Source organism: Eutrema salsugineum, unplaced genomic scaffold, assembly GCF_000478725.1.
Source record: "Eutrema salsugineum unplaced genomic scaffold, Eutsalg1_0 scaffold_1, whole genome shotgun sequence".
NCBI lineage: Eukaryota > Viridiplantae > Streptophyta > Magnoliopsida > Brassicales > Brassicaceae > Eutrema > Eutrema salsugineum.
The window spans coordinates 12,574,312-12,595,434 of record NW_006256909.1 but is presented as its reverse complement, the minus strand read 5'-3'; the positions used below and the strand labels follow the sequence as shown (position 1 = coordinate 12,595,434).

At 43.3% G+C, this 21,123-nt stretch overlaps 1 non-coding gene across 1 annotated transcript; it reads left to right on the top strand.

Moving 5' to 3' along the window:
- Positions 1-18,988: 18,988 nt before the first annotated feature.
- LOC112082518 lies at positions 18,989-19,095 on the top strand. Its single transcript, XR_002897191.1, has one exon. It is a non-coding gene; the product is annotated as a small nucleolar RNA R71 (small nucleolar RNA).
- The last annotated feature ends 2,028 nt before the right edge of the window (positions 19,096-21,123 follow it).

Genomic DNA, 21,123 nt, shown 5'->3' with positions numbered 1-21,123 from the left:
AGAAGAAGATTAAGCCGCACGAAGACTTGCAAAACACATATACTTGGGCGTGCAGCTAAGACCAAAGGATTTAAGTCTTACAAGACAGTTTCTTCACCTGTGCGAATTGGGCATGCGACCTGGGAGACACTTGACCAACTCGCACATTCTCCACTTTACCCACTAAAGCCGGGTCAGGACCTGGTTTGTTCCGGGCTGACCCGGTTTGTTTTTAGAGACATATAAATAGTTTTTAGGGTTTTTTCCCAAAGACTAAGGTTTATTCCCTTTGTCTCTTGCCTCTTTTGTGAAAAGACTCCACTAAGAAGAGTAAAGAGATCTTTGTGTTTAAAGCTGTTTTCTTCTGAATCTATCATATCCATCTCCATTTCTCATCATTAATCATGCCAATCTTCTCAACTTGCAAAGGTTTAAGAGAGATTAGTATGATTAGTGAGTAGTCACCTTAATGAGGTTCTAGATGTGTAGGTTAGGGTGTTAAAGTGTTAGATTAGGAGTGCTTAGGACTAGATTCATTGATTCATCTCTCTAAACAGCTGTTCTCTATGCTAGATCCTTGCATATCACTTGAGATCTAGATTTTGGGAATTTCATGCACCAAAAGTGTTTGATGAAATTCCTGAAAGAGGTGTATTAGAGATTTAAGCATTTGCTGCATGATGATGTATTGTTATTTGCTTGAATGATCATTAGAACATTTTATTAATGCATACTGATTCATATTTCACAAATGATGATTTGGTTTGAAAATGGATTAGTATAGGGGTTAATACCTTCATGAGAGGATTAATCTAGATTAGAGTTCTTAATCATTTGAATCATGTCTCATCATTGTCATTAGCATTCCTAGTTTAGCACCAAAGCACCCTAGCCAACTATCATGTCATTGTTTAGTTCTTCTTTAATCATTAATCCTTTTTTAAGTTTGTAGTTGTCATTAGTCAATCAAAATCACTCTTGTTTACTTGAATTGAGAAACTGATCTCATAGCTTAGTGTCTATCACCACATTCTTGGATTGATAACCTCTTTGTGCTACATTGACAAGGGGATTGATAGCCCTGAGACCCTAAAAAGTTTTGTCTATCATGTTGTTGTGCGGCTCTCCTCTTCCGCGTCCAGCGCCTACTTGGGAGTTATGGGCACCTCCGCTTCTAGGTTCATCCGAGCTCTGTGTTGTTGCGTGGTTTGATGGATTGCCTTTCTTCGAGGGGCGTGCCAAAAATTGAGCTTCGGATTGCTGCTTTCGTTGCTTCGTACTGCTGATCCAGATTCTTCATCTCTTCTTCGTTTACGACGAAGTTTGACGACCGATGCAAAGCATCTTGAATTGTTTGTGGCGTGTTGAGTGCCATTTCCCATCGGAATTCGGATTTGTACCACAAAGACCGTTTCAGAGCTTTGAGTGCAGCCTGTCACTTATTCCTTCTATTTTGGATACGACAACCTTGAACCTTGCCATGTAATCCCGAAGCGGTTCATTTGGTCCCTGGGATAGCGTCCACAGGTCGGCATCAGAAGTTCCTCTATCCATAAACATCGAGTATTGTTTAAGGAACAAGGCGGAGAGCTGTTGGAAACTGCCGATTGAATTGCGCTCCTGCCTCGAAAACCACTCGAGCGCGGCTCCCTTGAGATGTTCCATGAAGAGCAAGCAATATCCGGCATCTACTTCCCGCTCGGTCAGTTTGGCAGCGTTCTTTGTGAAAGCTCGTCCTATTGCTATCCGAAACGCTGGGATGTATGCTTTCGGATCGGTCGTTCCTTCGTAGAACGAGATTCTCACCTTCTCGGGCTCGGGAATTCTAGCCTCTGTGATTCTCGCCGTGAATGGTGTTCTCTGGGTTTCTTCAAGCATTCGATCGATCTCGGGCGCAGCTCTTGTCACATTATGCACTTGAGACTTCATGGCGCCTATCTCGGCTACTGTCCGAGCCATTGAGGCTCGCAGTTCTTTGATTTCGAGGGTTTGTGCATGAGTCATTCCCTTTGATTGGGGAAGTCACTCCCGCTCTTCTCTCCTCGGCTCGTCTTCGCGCTCCGCCTGCTCGATCCATTGGAGGTTTTCTTCTTCTTCAGTCGGGTTGTCGCCGCAAGCCGGATCGGTGATTTCATCAGTCCGGACACCGTTTAGTGCTGAGGCGAGCTCTTCTTGGCTTATTCGCCGAGCCGAGCCTTTTTGTTGCGAGTTCGTGGTTTCATCGTTCTGTTGGGCGTCCACGTCGATCGCGTCATTCTCCTCTTCGCCACCTCGTTGCCTTGAGTTCCAACGGAGTGGAGGCGGCTCGGTCATGTTGACTCTGGTTGCCGCGGGATTCTGTTCGGCGAGGGGACGACACATTTGTGGAGCCAAGGGGTTTCTTGCGCCGCTCCCCAAGGCCTCTGCAGGCGTTGAGAAATCGAAGCGTTTCCGGATTCCATCGATCGGGGTCGGAGATTCCGGCTCTCCAAGTTGGGTGTCGTCGTTCGTTTGTCATTGCGTCGAGCCTTTTCTGTAACCGCCTCGTTCCTTTTATCCTACTCGTCGATCTTCTTCATCAATGCAGCCATCATGTTTCGCATCTCCTCTTGGGTTTCAGTTGTCGCCGTCGTTGTGCCCGATGCAGGGGCGTCCTTCTCCGCGCCGTTGTCGTTGTTGTTGTTGTTATTGTTGTTGTTGTTATCGTCGGGGTATTGCTCGCCATGTTCTTTGGACCTTAAAGAGGGTTTATCGCAAGAACAGTAAGATCGAAAGAGGGTTTTTATTGCTGTGAAAGTGTTTAGTCTTTATTGCTTAGGGTTGCAAAAAGTTACAGAATTAATTGCATACATTTTCTATTTATACTAACTTTCTAAACCGCCTAGCCGAGAATCTCGAGAGAGATTTTAGGAACATTTCCTTATCGCTTTGTGCGGCCACCTCCTCAAGGCATCACCTACGGTTTTTATGGGCTTTCTTCCTTCAAGACATCGGTTCAGCCCATTGATAGATAAGACTTTTTAGGGTCTCAGGGCTATCAATCCCCTTGTCAAAGTAGCACAAAGAGGTTTATCAATCCAAGAATGTGGTGTTAGACACTAAACTATGTGATCATGATCTTAATTCAAGCAAGCAGGATTTGGTTTTTTTTTATTATCTAGAGACAACTACAAACTTAAACAGGATTAAAGACTAATGGAATTACTAAACAAGAGCTAAACAATGATAGATGATATGAATATGATATGATGGAGGCTTGAGATTCTAGACATGATAGTTGGTTAGGGTGCTTTGGTGCTAAACCAGAAATGCTAATGACAATAATGAGACATGATTCAAATGATTAAGAACTCTAATCTAGGTTAATCCTCTCATGAAGGTATTAACCCCTATACTAATCCATTTTCAAACCGAATTCCCATTTGTGAAATATGAATCAATATGCATTAATAAACAGTTCTTAATGATCATTCAAGCAAATAACAATACATCATCATGCAGAAAATGCTTAAATCCCTAATACAGCTCTTTCAGGAATTTCATCAAACACTTTTGGTGCATGAAATTCTCAGAATCTATATCTCAAGTGATTAGCAAGGATCTAGCATAGAGAACAGCTGTTTAGAGAGATGAATCAATGAATCTAGCCCTAAGCACTTCTAATCTAACACTTTAGCACCCTAACCTACACATTTAGAACCTCATTAAGGTGACTACTCACTAATCATACTAATCTCTCTTAAACCTTTGCAAGCTGAGAAGATTGGCATGATTAATGATGAGAAATGGAGATGGAGATGATAGATTAAGAAGAAAGCGGCTTTAAAACTCAAAGATCTCTTAAACTCTCTTGATTAAACACTCAATAATCGATATTTCTCTTCTTAGTGGAGTCTTTTTCACAAAAGAGGCAAGAGACAAAGGGAATAAAGCTTAGTTTCCTAAGAAAAAACCCTAAAAAGTATTTATACCTCTCTAAAAACGAACCGAGTCAGCCCGGAACAAACCGGGTCCTGACCTGGCTTTAATGGATAAAGTGGGAATTACTGCGGGTTGGTCCAGTATGTCCCAGGTAGCACGCCCAAGTCGCAGTAGATGAAGAACCTGTCTTGTCTTAGCCGCATGCCCAAGTAGGAGTGATTTGCGAGTCTTGCTGCGGCTTAATCTTCTTCTTCTTCAAATCGCAGGACCAAGGCGGTTTCTGGGAAGTGTACAAACTCTGCGGGTTGGTTTCCATTGTACTCAGGTCGCAGGCTCAAGTCGGAGTAAATTGCGAGTGATCGTGCGGCTTGGTTCCAGGAGCGGCCAACTCACATGCCTAAGTCGCACGATTGTGGACTTAGCAATTTTCTTGCTCGGGAGCCTCAGACCTCATCCAGTGATAGCTTACCCGCACTTCTCAACTCGCAGCATCAGCTTTCAGGCATTCATCTTCAGGCCTGCGGGTTAACTAAGTCGCAAGACCATCTCGCAGCATTCAGAGCAGCTTGGACCACATCGAATTCCGGAGTGTGTAACTTCCACGAAACTTGTCCGAATTGAGTGATTCCGGTTGCAGAAGACATATGACTCATTTATATCCAACTTTGGTGAAGGAAGATTTGGTTCTTGGGAAGTGGTTGGATTCCTGGAGGGCCCATCTTTGCAGTGCATTTACACGACCAGAGAGAGGCGTCTAGACATGTGTCCATTCCGGAGACCGTATCTTCCTGCTCTTAGCTTCGAATTGAATGATCTTTGACGTTCTGGAAAAAAGACTCAAATGTCTCTGATTCTCATGAAGTCCCCGGAAACTGAATCGATCTGGAAGTACACCGTCCTTCGCATTCTTCAGAGCTCATCGGCTTGGTCCAAAACAGCAGCGAGACAGGGGTTTCTTCCGACGAGCTTAACTCTCTGCTCACGCCTCCGAATTCCGTGATTCCACTTGCTATGAAACCGTGATCTAACCCTCTCCAACTTCTATGAAGCACCCGCCATCTGAATCGGACCGGAAGGTTCCCCGGATAAGCAATTTCGGAAACGTGTCTACATCCGGAGAATTTGGCCGAGAGATTCAATAGCCAGTACGCGTTTTGGCCGATAAAGACTACCCGCGGTACGTGAAAATGGCCGATAAAATCCTTCCTGGTCCGCGAAAATGGCCGAGAAACACTTCCTTGTCAGCGAGAATGGCCGATAACCTCCAAAGACCCAATTTTGCCACTTTTCAAGCTTTGATCACCATTCCACCTCCTGGATTCATCTTTTCAGCTCCAAATACACCTGATAAACACTCAAAACATGCAAAGACTCATTGGGACCTAATACATCTCCTAAGTTCTAAAACAAACCCTAAGGACCTAAAATGCATGGAATAAAACATGATTTAGAATGAATTATGCAACCTAAATGATGCAAATTATGAACATATCAAGTCCCCCACACTTGTCCTTTGCTTGTCCTCAAGCAAAAAGAGCAAATGAGAGAAAGAGGTTGTATGCATTGGGAGTTCATATTCCTTAATGAGAGAGTGTATCACTAAAAGAATTCAAGGCTCACTTTCCTAGTTGCTAGTTCTAAGATGCATTGCAAACAAGATTACTCACAAAACTTTAGCCATACTTATCAATGAATGAATCAAGATCAAGCTCAAGTTTTTCACAACCAGCCATAGTTCCAACCTTTTGACATTAAAGCTCATGAATCATGCTTATGCAAATCATGTGAACTCACTTGTTTTGGGACAGGGTTATGAGACAAAGATGATCTCATTTAAAGCATTGGTTTCCATTCAGCTCAAGGGATCACTCAAGAAGGAATAAACTTTAATAGATTGCTAAGGGTAAAAGGCAACTGGTGCATACAAGAGCAGAATCCCATCTACCCAATGCCCCAAATTGGACTTTCACCTTAACTCTACTTCCATGAAGATCACATCCTAGCTACTCCTCTCTCAAGACATGCATTGCCTTGTCAACCCTTTTCTCACTTAACTCTCATTCTTTCTTTCTCACCAGGGTATTCATCTTTTCATCTTAGATTCAGGTTTTGGGGTCTGAATTTTACACTTAGCTCTTTCTCATAACACACTTTCTGGCCTCTTTTCTTTTCTTTTCAAACACTTGAGTTTTTTTGGCATTCTTTTCTTTTCTTTTTACTTAGAGGCTAGACTTTCTTTTTCAAACCACAAGAGCTTTTTCTTTCTTTACACAGCAGACCCTAAACCTCTTTCTTTTCTTTTCCAACCCCTGGTTCTCATCTCCCACACTCAATGTTCCTCAAGAACTCTTCCTAGCCTATTCTAGACTCATGATGTTGAGCTAGATCTACATGAGACCCTACTCTTGTCGCCCTAAACCCAACACTTTCTGTCAAGTTTATTCAGAAAAAGGCCTCACATCTCTCACTATAGTGTTTCAGGCTTCAAGGAAGGTTTGGTTAAAGGTGTGGAACTGTCTCAAGGTGTGAGAACAGCTACTTGAGCTAGCAAAGAGTGGTAAAAGGGATAAGAGAGCTCAAGTATTTTGAGGGTACCCATGAGTTCACAATGAAATGCACACACAAGGATAATTAGATTGTCAAATTAAGGTTCTCACTTAGATAAGGCTGGACTATTCAAAGCTTGATTCACTCAACAAGTTCAAAGCATGGATCAGTCTTGATTTCATTCTTGTTTACATGCAGCAAAGAACTAGAAACTAGGGCTGTGAACCGAATTCTTAAAATGATATTCTCTCAAGGAAAAACCTATCATTACTCCCTTGCATTGATGCAGCCTACATGAATATGCAACTAGACTCAATCCTAAAAATGAGAATGCAACTACATGATCATTTTTTTGTGAAGATTTTTCAGATTTTTCATTTGTTTTTTTTTTTTGGTTTTTATATGCACTTAGATGAGACTACATGCATATGCAACTAAAATGTGACTCAAGACTCAAAGTGTAAAATAAGAAAAAAGAAAACATAATTAGTAAAGGATGAAACTCCTCCCCCACACTTAAATAACACAGTCCCTTGTGTTATAAAAGTATGAGAAAGGAGTTAAAACAAAGTAAACAAGTAAAATGCAAAAGAAAAAGAAAACTACATGCTATTTACAAGGGTTTGAGTGTTACCTAGTGGCTGTTGAAGTCAGACCCCAATGAGTAGGAGGGGTTTGAAGTGTGGCCGGATGGTGTCTCCCAAGAATGATGGCTTGCCTCATCAGACCGTCGTCAAGATCCACCCAAGTGGTTCCATATGTGACCAGGGCTGTGCAGTTCATGGAACTCTCTCGAACTTCCTCTCTGTTCCTCGGTGAAACTGGTGCTGGAGCTCCACCTTTGCAAGGGTTTTCAAGCTTCTTGATCCTCTTCTTCATCTCCTTGATGCACTTGGCCATCTTGTGGATGGTTTTGTCTTGGTACTTGAACCATTGTTGGAGAATACCAATCTTTTGTTGAGCTCTGAACCCTGAAGTGCCTGGTTCCTCCCAGTTGTAATCATCAAAGTGGTATCTGTTTCCACCAAAACGTTTTTGAGGTGGAGGCAGATCAGCATCCTGAGCACCAGCTGCACTTGTGGTAGCTTCTTCAGCGGTTGCTTTCTTTCCCTTGGAGGCTTCTTCTCTGCAAGCTTGCTTGTATGTGTGGATTGGTGGATCAGTTTGGACATTGTACAGCTCTTCCTTCAGCAAGAAGAAGTGAATGTTCCTCTTAACTTGGACTGTGGTGATGGAGGGATTGGGTAGGAGAACTTGGGCTGGCTCACTGATGAGTGTCTTGAAGTTGTATACTACTTTGGTACCCACTCTTCCTTGGAGGAAGCCAATCTTACACAAATGTGCTTCATTAATCAGATTAAACTTTGCCTTGTTCTCCTTGAATCTGTACCCCTTAGCTTTCAAGATCTTTGTTACCACCCATCCATGGGCCAGCTTTGCATCTTGCTTTGTAGAACCCCACATGTACTTTTTGTAGAACATCAAAGATCTTGCTAATTGAGAGGCAAGGCAAAGTGGGTATTCATACCCTTCATAGGGTTCCCCATCTTCATGAGTTGGCATCAGCGGTTTCAGCCCCACAACAAGAAGCATCAGATCTCCTTTGTGAACTCTTCCAACATCAATCTTGAAGTAGAAGCTGTGAGAGAGAATCTTGTGTACATATCTCAGAACTGGATTCCTTATCCAAGAGGACTTAGCTGTTCCAGCTGTGTACTTCCCAGAAGCAATTGATCGCCATAGAAGCTGAATCTCATCTTTTCTGAGGTTGACTTGGTTGGAGAGAAGTTCATTTCTAGGTGCTGAAAACCCAAAAATCTCATTAAATTCTCTGAATGACACTGAGTAGTTCCTTCCTCTCACAGTAAACTCCACATGTCCAAGCCCATCTCCTTGAATGATTCTTGAATCCCTTGGGTAGTAAATGAAAGCTTCAAAGGAAGCCAAGAAATCTTGGGACTCCTGTTTGATAACTAAGAGTTTTGAAGCTCTTAGAAGGGTTATCAATCCCCTTGTCAAAGCAGTATAAGGGGTGTCAAACCAAGCTTGTAAACGAGACACTGGCCTATGTCATTTGTTCACTTAAGTCAAGACAAGAAGATAAAAGTTTGGTGACGATGATTAACAGGCAAATAAGCAATAAAATTAAATAAAAGCAGAGATTTAAACTAATCAAGATGTAAACAACAAACAGGTGATTCAGATGATGATAATGAATGATAAAGGCAGAAGCTTTAGACAGGATATTTGACTCGGGTGCTTCCAAGCTAAACTAATGGGTTAATGAACATTTTATCAAGCGGTTTCATTTAACTTTGAACTCAGGGCATGTTAATCTTCTCATGAAAGTATTAAACATCTAAACTGATCCTCTTTCATACCAAAATCCCTTTTGAGAAGCACGAATCAGTCAGCAATAGGAATCAGTTCAAAAACGTCATTTAAGAGAACAAACTATCACTCTCGCGATGAAAGACTCTTAAACCCTTAACCGAGTGGTTCAGACATTTCTACAAACACTTTTGATGCGAGATATGTCTCAGATCTGAACCTCAAGTGATGTGCTTGGATCCAGCCTAGAGATCTCGTCGGTTAAGGAATGAAACATGCAAGACTAGACACCTAAACCCATTAATCTATCTTGAAAGCACCCTAATCTACCTATCTTAAGCCGCTTAAACGACTACTCACTGATCATAACGAGCTCACTAAGTCCTTTGCAAGACGTGTAGCTAGTCATGATAAGGAGTTTGATGCTGGATGATAAAAGAAATAAAGAAAGAACAAGATTCTGATGCAAAAACGAGATATCGGATTAGATTAATCAAGTTTCACAAAAGAGGCAAGTTCTTAGAGCTAAAAACAGATAAGAGATAAGATAACTAGGTTTTTAGTCTCAAAATGTATTTATAGCAAAGGGAAAGTGTCGCGGGTCAGCCCGGAACAAACCGGGTACTGAACCGCTTCCTTGGGTTGATGGGTGAGTGCCACGGTGTGTCGGAAAGTGAAGTCGAGGTCTTCATGCCGAGGTGTTGATAACTAAGAGTTTTCAGGCTCTTAGAAGGGTTATCAATCCCCTTGTCAAAGTAGTATAAGGGGTGTCAAACCAAGCTTGTAAACGAGACACTAGCCTATGTCATTTGTTCACTCAAGTCAAGACAAGATGATAAAAGTTTAGTGACGATGATTAACAGGCGAATAAGCAATAAAATCAAATAAAAACAGAGATTTAAACTAATCAAGATGCAAACAACAAACAGGAGATTCAGATGATGATAATGGATGATAAAGGAAGAGACTTTAGACAAGATAATCGACTCGGGTGCTTCCAAGCTAAATTAATGGGTTAATGAATCATTTAATCAAGCGATTTCATTTAACTTTGAACTCAAGGCATGTTAATCTTTTTATGAAAGTATTAAACATCTAAACTGATCCTCCTTCATACCAAAATGTCTTTTGAGAAGCACGAATCAATCAGCAATAAGATTCAGTTCAAATATGTCATTTAAGAGAACAAACTATCACTCTCGCGATGAAAGGCTCTTAACCTTTAACCGAGTGGTTCAGACATTTCTACAAACACTTTTGATTCGAGATATGCCTCAGATCTGAACCTCAAGTGATATGCTTGGATCCAGCCTAGAGATCTCGTCGGTTAAAGAATGAAACATGCAAGACTAGACACCTAAACCCACTAATCCATCTTGAAAGCACCCTAATCTACTTGTCTAAAGCCGCTTAAACGACTACTCACTGATCATAACGAGCTCACTAAGTCCTTTGCAAGACGTGTAGCTAATCATGATAAGGAGTTTGATGTTGGATGATAGAAGAAATAAAGAAAGAACAAGATTCTGATGCAAAAACGAGATATCGGATTAGATTAATCAAGTTTCACAAAAGAGGCAAGTTCTTAGAGCTAAAAACAGATAAGAGATAAGATGATTTTTTTGGTCCTAAAATGTATTTATAGCAAAGGGAAAGTGTCGCGGGTCAGCCCGGAACAAACCGGGTACTGAACCGCTTCCTTGGGTTGATGGGTGAGTGCCACGGTGTGTTGGAAAGTGAAGCCGAGGTCTTCATGCCGAGATGTGCACGTGAGTCAGCATCCAGATGGAGATCTCGTGAAGAACACATCAAGAACATGCATGAACCCTAGTTTTTGATCCATCCTCACGTGTGTGTTCTTGAGCCATTCTGTTCTTGATTCTGGGTTCGTGACAAGGGACCTCGGGATAAAATGTCGAGGGGTCATGATGTCGAGGTGCTTGGGAGAACACAGTCCGGCATGCACGCCGAGGTCATTACACCGAGGTGTACTTTCAACACTTTGGCACGCCTCGATGTATGCAATCCTCGATCTAATCATCCCAAGGCTTTGGCAAGAGGTCTAGTCCAGAATACTTCCAAGATATGAGCCTCGGCTTGAGTGATGCCAAGGTAAAGATACCGAGGCTTGTGAAAACACTTAGCGCGTATCGCAACTCATTTAGGCTTGTATCGACCATGTCACCTTCTGGAAGCAGTAACTTTCAGCACACGACTCCAATTGCTCTGGGACCAGTTCCACAGTCAAGATGACTCAATAAGCTCGAACTTTGGTGAAGAAACCATCGGGGGCTTGGGGAGTGGAAGGCTTCCTGGATTTCACATCTTTGCGCCGTATTGAAATTACCGGAAAATAGACTTTTAGACCGATGTGAACTCCGGAGACCCCATCTTCTAAACCTTTGCTCCGAATTGAGCGATTCCAAAGGCTCTGAGAAGATCTTCCATGGATCTCGAACTTTGATGAAGACCGGGTAAGCTGGTTCGGACAAGAGGGGCTCCGTCCGCCATGATCTTTGAAGTTCGCCGTTCAGTTCTCTGGTACGCGCAATGCTGGCGTATGCTCCGGAAGCCATATCTTTCTCTCCACTGATCCGAATTGGATGATTCCAACTGTTCTGGAATCTTTGCTTGATTATCTCCAACTTTGGTGAAGACCCCGCCGACTGATTCGGACCGGAAGGTTCCCCGGATTGCTGATCTCTGAATTGCGCGGGCAAGGACAACTTTTGGTCGTAAAAACCTTTCCGCGGTAAGGAAAATGGCCGAGGGCTGTGTACCGCGGTAAGCTTTTTGGTCGTAAAAATCCTTGCCTCGGTCAAAAACTTGTCCCGTGGTATTTTTGCACTCGATACTCGATTCTGGCCGATCGGTAAGGTTTTTGGCCGGTAATGAGCATTCGGTAAACATTTTGGCCGAGGTTTCCGACCAGCCGGTACGAGATTTGGCCGAGAAATTCCTCCAAGCGGGTTTCACCATTTTTGACCCTTTTCTTCACCGTTTTCTTTTCTGTTCCTCTTCTTAGGCTCCAATTGGTCTCCAAAGCTCCTGATAAAGACTTCAAGACATGCAAAACTCTTTGGGACCTAATGCAAGCCCTAAGTCCTATTTTGACGCCTAAAGACTCAATTTACATGAGAAAACACATGATGAGGACTCTATAATGCACTCTAAATGATGTAAAATATAGACATATCAACTCCCCCACACTTGTCCTTTGCTTGTCCTCAAGCGAAGAGAACAAATGAGAGAGAGAGGTTGTAATGCAGATAGAGCTCATATTTCCTTTTTAGAGAGAAGTGACCACAAAGAGAACTCGGATTCATACTCAAATATGCAATGCAAAGCTATACTCAGATATTTTCCAACTAAAGCACGGAATCTCCACAAGTCATTATCACATTCAACTCTTTCACATTCATTAAGTTTGTAACCGGTGAATCAAATGATGCAATGTTCAAATAGGCTGGCTTGGCTAGGGTAAGGTCATGAGATAAAAATGATCTCATCAATATTCAAGCATGTGCAATGCAACAAGGATCTCTCTATGAACGACCAAACTTTGGCAGAATGCTAAAGGTAAAAACCAACCGATGCATACAAGGGCAAGACTCATCACACCCCACACTCCACTCAAAGCGTTTCTCACTTGCTCACCCTCTCAGAATCCTCACTTTTCACAATCGTTTTCTTTTTACTAGGGGACTCGCCTTTTTTTTTTTCTTTTTTTTTCAAGTCTTGGTTTTCACTTATTCACACAGCTCTTTTCTTTCATAGCGTATAGCCTCTTTCATTTTCATTTCAGAACACTTGAGCCTTTGGCTTCTTTTTATTTCAGAGCTTATCTTTTCACATCCAAGACTTAATTTATTTTTGTTCATTCCCCTAGCTATTTCCACTCTCACTTTTCCACTCAACTCACCTTTTTCCACTCACCAATAAGTCTTTTCCCCCACACTTATTTCTCACCAATACTCTTGGTTCCTTGATGTTGGAACATATCACTCAATGACCCAAGCCCTTGTCGCTCTAAACCTAACACTTTCTGCCAAGTTCAGTCCAAGGTGGCCTTCCAATTCACACACAAACATTGGCTCGAAAGAAAGATGGGTTCAAGGTGAGGGAACTGATCCATGATGCGGATTCAGCTACTTGAGCTAAGGAAGGAGGGTGGTAAAAACAATGATTCTAGCTCAAGTATGTATATCGGTATCCACAAGCCTATTCAAGCAATGCATCAAAAGATATTTACAATTCAAGTTCAGGGTTATCACTTAGCTAGAGTTGAGTGTAATTCAAACTTGCTTCTCAGATTCAAATCGTTTCAAGCTTTACAAGCACAGAATGAGTTTCACAAGCATATTTAGTTCAAGTTCTCAAGTGATTTACTCTCTAGGAAAAAATCTATCATTGCTCCTTGCACTGATGCAATCCTACATGATGCAACTAGACTCGATCTTAAAATGCGAGATGCAACTAGAATGATGTATTTTTTTGTGTTTTTCGGTTTTATCATATGTGCTAAGCTAAATGAGACTCAAGAGTGCAAAAGTCAAATAAGAACAAAGAAAACAAGATTAGCAAACACAAAGCTCCTCCCCCACACTTAGATAACACAGTCCCTTGCGTTATAAAAGCGTGTGAGAGAAGTGAAAAGACAAACTGAACGAATGCAAGATGATATATACAAGATGCATATGTACAAGGTTTGAAGTCGATACCTTAGTCCGAGAGGTCGGATCCCAAGTAGTGCGAGGGATTCGATGTTGAGCAGGAGGGAGTGGGCTGACGTGGTGGGCTGCTTTCTGAGGGTTCAGGCAGGAAAGCCGTGGCTGGATCGATCCAGTCTTCTTTGCCTGGTGGAAACTCCGGGTTCCTCGCGTTTGAGCTTTCTCCAACTCCTTCTTCTGTAATCGGTGCGGTTGAGGTCGCTGAGTTCTTATCCGGTGAGGATGGCCTCGTGAGCTGCTTTACTTTCTTCTTCAAATGCCTCACACAATCCACCAAAGCGTGGATGGTTTTGTCTTGCCACTTACACCACTTTTGGAGGGTGTTCACTCGTGAATACAGCTTCTTGGTGTGGTATTCAGGCTCACCCCACACTTGCGGATCAAAGTGATAGCGGCCTGCTCCGATCCTTCTCTCATAGTGTCTCTGCTCCTCGTTATCACAATCTTCCGGGCCATTAGTGTTCTCGGGTTTGCTAGGTGCTGCCTTGGTGCATTTGCGTGTTGGTGGGTCGAAATCTGGGTTATACAACTGGTCTTTGAGAACGTAGAATGAAACGTTACACTGCTTGTCGAGCATGGTGAGGCTTCGGTTAGGCAGTAGAACCTGCGTGCCGTCTCTATGCAGTAGGGTGAAGTTGTAAACCCATTTATCCCCTGACTTGCCTCCGAAGAAACCACTTTTGCTTAGGTATAACTCATCAATGAGATTCAGCTTCTTTGGTGAATCAGGGAATATAAACCCTTGAGCCCTCAGGATCTTGGTGACTATCCAACCGTTCTGAAGTCTTCTTGCTCCTCGCTACTTGCGGTCGCACCATACATTGTGCCGATAAGTGAGCATTTGAATGGCAAAGAATGCACCGCTTTGTATTCCAACTCAACCGGTAAATGACAGCTCTTCCCATAGAGCAAGTTAAATGGTGAGGTCCCAATGGGGGTCTTGTAGGCAGTTCTGTAAGCCCACAGAGCATCGTCAAGTTTCTTGCTCCAATCCTTCCTGGATGAGTTCACGGTCCTTTCCAAAATGGCCTTTATCTGACCATTGGAAACCTCCACTTGGCCGCTGGTTTGCGGATGATAAGGGGTGGCCACCTTGTGCCTTACTCCGTGCTTCTTCAAAAGATTCTCAAGAGTCTTGTTGATGAAATGGCTTCCCCCATCACTGATGACTACTCTTGGTACTCCAAACCGTGGGAAGATGGTACTCTTGAAGAGTTTTACCACCACTTTTGAATCGTTGGTCGGAGATGCAACCGCTTCAACCCATTTACTCACATAATCCACCGCTACAAGGATATATTGATTCCCATATGAGCTTACAAAGGGACCCATGAAGTCAATGCCCCAACAGTCGAAGACTTCTACTTCAAAGATTGGGTTTTGGGGCATTTCATTCCTTTTGGATATGTTTCCGTGCCTTTGACAAGCTTCACACCTCGAGACCACTTCCTGGGCGTCTTTGAACATGGTCGGCCACCAGAAACCGCTCTGTAGAACCTTGGCAACTGTCTTGAACGCACCTAAATGACCACCATACGATGAGCCGTGGCATTCTTGTAGCACCGGATGAATTTCTTCTTCGGCCAAGCATCGCCTATAGAGATGGTCTTTGTTAAGCACGTAAAGGTATGGCTCATCCCAATAATACCTCATCACATCTCTAAAGAACTTCTTCTTCTGATAGGTATCAAGATCCGGAGGCTCTAAACCGCAAGACAAGTAGTTCACTGGATCTGCGAACCATGGTAGGCTTCTTTCTTTGATCGTGTTGGCTTCCTCCACTTCTAGGTAAGACCTGACTAGCATAAGGGTCTCCTCCGGTAATGCATCATCAATTGGGACCTATTCTTCAATCCTCAACCTGGAGAGGTGATCTGCTGCTCCGTTTTCAATGCCTTTCTTGTCAAGTATCTCCATATCAAACTCTTGGAGTAATAGGATCCACCTCAACAACCTCGGCTTAGCGTCCTTCTTAGCCATCAGATATCTCAAGGCCGCATGATCTGTGTAAACTGTAACCTTTGATCCCACTAGATAACTCCTGAATTTTTCAAATGCAAACACAATGGCAAGCATTTCCTTCTCGGTGGTGGCATACTTTTCTTGAGCCGAGTCCAAGGTGCGGCTGGCATAGTAAATCACATGAAGCTTCTTATCTTTCTTCTGCCCCAAGACAGCTCCCACGGCATAGTCAGATGCATCAGTCATCACTTCGAATGGTAAAGACCAATCAGGAGCTTGTACAATCGGTGCACTGATCAAAGCTTCCTTGATTCTCTTAAACGCTTCCTCACACTCTTCATCAAAGATAAACTCAACTTCTTTGCACAATAGCCTAGTTAAGGGTCTAGCTATCTTGGAGAAATCCTTAATGAACCGCCTATAGAACCCAGCGTGGCCAAGGAAACTTCTTATGCCTTTTACAGAATTCGGAGCTTGTAGGTTCACCATCACCTCGATCTTGGCCTTGTCCACCTCAATACTCTTCTCTGATACCTTGTGTCCCAAGACAATGCCTTCTTGGACCATGAAATGACACTTCTCCCAGTTCAAGACAAGCCTATGCTCCTCACATCGCTTGAGAACCTGAGAAAGATTAGCAAGACAGTCGGAGAAAGAGGAGCCGTATACGAAGAAGTCATCCATAAACACCTCAACTTTCTCTTCAATTAGATCAGAGAAAATGTGCATCATACATCTTTGAAAAGTGGCCGGTGCATTACACAAACCGAATGGCATTCTTCTATAAGCATAAGTGCCATAAGGGCAGGTGAATGTGGTTTTCTCTTGGTCTCTTGGATCTATTGGTATTTGGAAGAATCCAGAGTATCCATCGAGAAAATAGAAATAAGGATGATTAGCTAACCGTTCAAGCATTTGATCAATGAATGGTAAAGGGAAATGATCTTTTCTTGATGGAGAATTCAATTTCCTATAGTCAATGCACATGCGATGGCCGGTTATAGTTCTTTGGGCTATGAGTTCATCCTTATCGTTTTTCACCACCGTGATCCCACCTTTCTTGGGCACAACGTGTACAGGAGATACCCACCGAGAGTCAGAGATTGGATATATTATCCCTGCCTCAAGGAGCTTTAGTATCTCCTTCTTAACCACCTCTTTAAGGTTTGGGTTAAGGCGACGTTGGTGCTCAATAGAGGACATGGCTTTGTCCTCTAGGTGGATCCTGTGGGTGCATATATCAGGAGAGATTCCTCTAATGTCAGCCAAGGAATACCCTATGGCTCTCCTGAATTTCCTTATTTCACTAAGTAATGCACGTTCCTCATGCTCAAGCAAGTTATCGTTTATGATCACAGGAAAAGTAGAGTTTAGACCTAAGAACGCATACCTGAGCCCTGTTGGTAGAGGCTTGAGCTCAACAGGGAGTGCGTCAGCCTCATTCCAATCAGCATCAAAGCTGCATTGGCCTGGAACAGCTTCCTCGGCCTTTGCTTCATTCTCGCACGGTTTACCATCGGCCTCGATATGAGTTGTCACGGCCATGATATCCCGAGGTGTCTCTTCTTTTCCCTTGGACTCCTCGCTGTCTAAAATGTCGAGGCTGCTCGTGTGGAGCTCCAAAAACCTCGCCTCAGCTCCAAGTTCCCTCGGTTAGTCCAAAAGATGCTTGTACACCTCGCTTTCCTCGTTCAAGTACCCGTGCTCGCTTTGTTCCCGAGTTAAGACTACTTGTAACAGGTCCTCTGCGTTTAACTCTTCAAGGAGCTCATAAGCCAGCTCCTCCATTACCTCTACGTAGAAAACCTGACCTCCAATGGTCGGTTTCTTCATCATTTCCTTCACGTTGAACTTCATAGTCTCGGAACCGATGTGTAGTTCAATCATTCCTCCTCTCACATCTATTATGGCTCCTGCGGTTGCTAAGAACGGTCGGCCCAAGATGATAGGGTCTAATGGTTCCTCGTCCATCTCAAGAACTATGAAGTCCGTGGGGATTTCTATCTCACCGAGCCTCAAAGGTAGATCCTCAAGCAACCCCGCCGGTAATCTAACCGATCTGTCAGCTAATACAAGAGAGATCTTGGCCGGCTTGTAGCTTTTGCATCCCAATCTCTTGGCCACCGTGTAAGGCATTAGGCTCACAGAAGCTCCTAGGTCACATAAACAGTTTGAGAACTTCAGGTGACCTAAAGCACACGGCAAAGTAAAGCTGCCCGGATCGGATAGCTTCCTTGGTATAGATCTCCTTTGTATTATTGCGCTGCACTCATGACTCAGTATCACCATACCCTGGAGCTCCATTGTCTTGTTGAGGATCGCGTCCTTTAAAAACTTCCCAAGCTGGGGTATAGCTAAGAAAGGGTAAGGTGAGTTGCGTGTTCTCCAAGTGTTTCTCAAAGACCGCCTTGGCTTTGTCTAAGATTTTCTTCTTGAAACGCCCTGGGAACGGTATCTTGGGTTGATAAGGTGGTGGTGAAACATAGGGTTTTTCAAGCTCGGTTGTCTTTTCCATCTCTTTTCCTTTGTCCTTGATCGGTTCCTTCTCAAAAACCGCTTCTTTACACGCATCATCTAAGGCTGCCTCCCCCTCTAATTGCTCATTGGCCTCAATGAGCTTTGTCTTAGGCGTTGGAGTTTGTAATTCCTTACCACTCCTCAATGTGATGGCGTTCACATACTCTTTAGGGTTCGGCTCCGGTTTACCTGGTAAAGCCGGGCCTCTTGATGATGTAGAAGCTTGATTCTGCTTAAGCTCTCTGATATCTTGCTGCATTGTCGCGTGCTGGCTCTCTACCCTTTGCTGGCCCTGTAACAGTTGCTGTAATATCCCACAGACGTCGTTACACATCTGATTCTGACCCGTTCCCTGAATCTGTTGCTGATTACCCATCGGCTGGGGATTGAACCCTGGTGGAAACTTATGTTGCTGCGGTTGGTTGTTGAAGTTGTTACCCTGAGCCGCTTGATTCTGTTGAGTGTAGCCGTGCTGCTGCCCACTGAACTGTTGCTTGGGCTGAAAGCTATTCTGAAAAGGAGCCTTTAGAGCATAGCTTTGTTGTTGTTGTTGAGCAGGGTACACTTGGTCTTGGGGGTTAGCTACATTCGGGTTTCTGTATGAGAGGTTTGGGTTACTGTTGTAGTTGTTAAACCGCTGATACCTCTGCTGATTCCCTATGTAATTCAGCTCCTCTTGTGTTAGACCATCTTCATTAACATTGTCAAAACTTGGCCCTTGCTCATCAAACTCGCCTACAAAGTGTATTGGCTTTTGAGTCGCCATCAAAACCTTGTCAAGCTTGCTCTCAAGCTCTCTTATATCCTTTTTCATGCGCTGTTCATCACTAGATCCCTCTGTACGGTTTGCTCTATCAAAGTCCTCTCCATATGTGTCATTAGACATGGCTAGGTTCTCGACTAGTTCCATTGCCGCATTGATCTCTTTCCCAAGAAAATTTCCATTTGAGGCTGTATCGAGTTGGTTTCTGATCTGGGGGAGTGCACCTCGGTATAAAGTACTCAAGAGGGATGCCTCTGAGAAGCCGTGGTGTGGGCATTGGTTAGTATAGCTTCTAAACCGCTCCCAAGCCTCACTAAAGCTCTCGTTGTTATGCTGCGTGAAACTTGAGATCTGATTCCTGAGCTTAGCCGTGCGTGATGTGGAAAAGAACTTTGATAAGAACGCCAGTTTACACTGCTCCCAGGTTTGTATAGAACCCCTCGGTATATTCTTTTCCCACTGGTGTGCTTTATCACCGAGGCTGAAAAGCGTAGCTTGAAGCTATCTTCGGAGATGCCATTTATCTTGGTTAAGTCGCAAACCCGATCAAATTGATCTAGATGCTCGAGAGGGTCTTCTCCAGCCAGACCGTGGAACATTGAGTTTTGCACCATATTGAGCAGGGAAGCTTTAACTTCAAATTTGTTGTTTTGAACTGGTGGAGCTTGAATCCCAGCTCGGTATTGGTGCGCATTAGCTGGGTCATTCTCTCCAACACAGATTGGAGGATGTTGTCTCTGAACTTGTGGCGGTGGCGGATGAACATGATGGGCTTGTTGCTCATTTCTATTCGCTTGGTGTTGGTTTTGCTGAGCAAGCCGTTCGTTTCTTTGAGCCTGTTGCTGATTAACATAGGCTTGTTGTTCATTTCTTCCTGCCTGCGCCTGATTAGCCTGAGCCTGGTGCTCGGCTGCCTGAGCCTGTTGCTCCATTCGCTGTTGTTCTGCCATTCCAAGTCTGTCAAAGTGCCGTTCTCTCTCGCGAGCTCGCCTTTCTAATCTGTCGATGTTATCGTCGTATGGGAAAAGCGATCCTGTGCTCCGGGACCTGGTATTCATGCACCTGAAAACAAAACAAGAACTTGGAAAGGAGTTAGTAAAACAAAGGAAAGAAAAGCTTGCACTCAAGAACAAACAAGAGACTAATGCTCCTACAAGTTGGCAACGGCGCCAATTGATAACTAAGAGTTTTGAAGCTCTTAGAAGGGTTATCAATCCCCTTGTCAAAGTAGTATAAGGGGTGTCAAACCAAGCTTGTAAACGAGACACTGGCCTATGTCATTTGTTCACTTAAGTCAAGACAAGAAGATAAAAGTTTGGTGACGATGATTAACAGGCAAATAAGCAATAAAATTAAAAAAAAGCAAAGATTTAAACTAATCAAGATGTAAACAACAAACAGGTGATTCAGATGATGATAATGAATGATAAAGGCAGAAGCTTTAGACAGGATATTTGACTCGGGTGCTTCCAAGCTAAACTAATGGGTTAATGAACATTTTATCAAGCGGTTTCATTTAACTTTGAACTCAAGGCATGTTAATCTTCTCATGAAAGTATTAAAAATCTAAACTGATCCTCTTTCATACGAAAATCCCTTTTGAGAAGCACGAATCAGTCAGCAATAGGAATCAGTTCAAAAACGTCATTTAAGAGAACAAACTATCACTCTCGCGATGAAAGACTCTTAAACCCTTAACCGAGTGGTTCACACATTTCTACAAACACTTTTGATGCGAGATAAGTCTCAGATCTGAACCTCAAGTGATGTGCTTGGATCCAGCCTAGAGATCTCGTCGGTTAAGGAATGAAACATGCAAGACTAGACACCTAAACCCACTAATCTATCTTGAAAGCACCCTAATCTACCTATCTTAAGCCGCTTAAACGACTACTCACTGATCATAACGAGCTCACTAAGTCCTTTGCAAGACGTGTAGCTAGTCATGATAAGGAGTTTGATGCTGGATGATAAAAGAAATAAAGAAAGAACAAGATTCTGATGCAAAAACGAGATATCGGATTAGATTAATCAAGTTTCACAAAAGAGGCAAGTTCTTAGAGCTAAAAACAGATAAGAGATAAGATAACTAGGTTTTTAGTCTCAAAATGTATTTATAGCAAAGGGAAAGTGTCGCGGGTCAGCCCGGAACAAACCGGGTACTGAACCGCTTCTTTGGGTTGATGGGTGAGTGCCACGGTGTGTCGGAAAGTGAAGCCGAGGTCTTCATGCCGAGGTGTGCACGTGAGTCAGGATCCAGATGAAGATCTCGTGAAGAACACGTCAAGAACATGCATGAACCCTAGTCTTTGATCCATCCTCACGTGTGTGTTCTTGAGCCATCGTGTTCTTGATTCTGGGTTCGTGACAAGGGACCTCGGGATAAAATGTCAA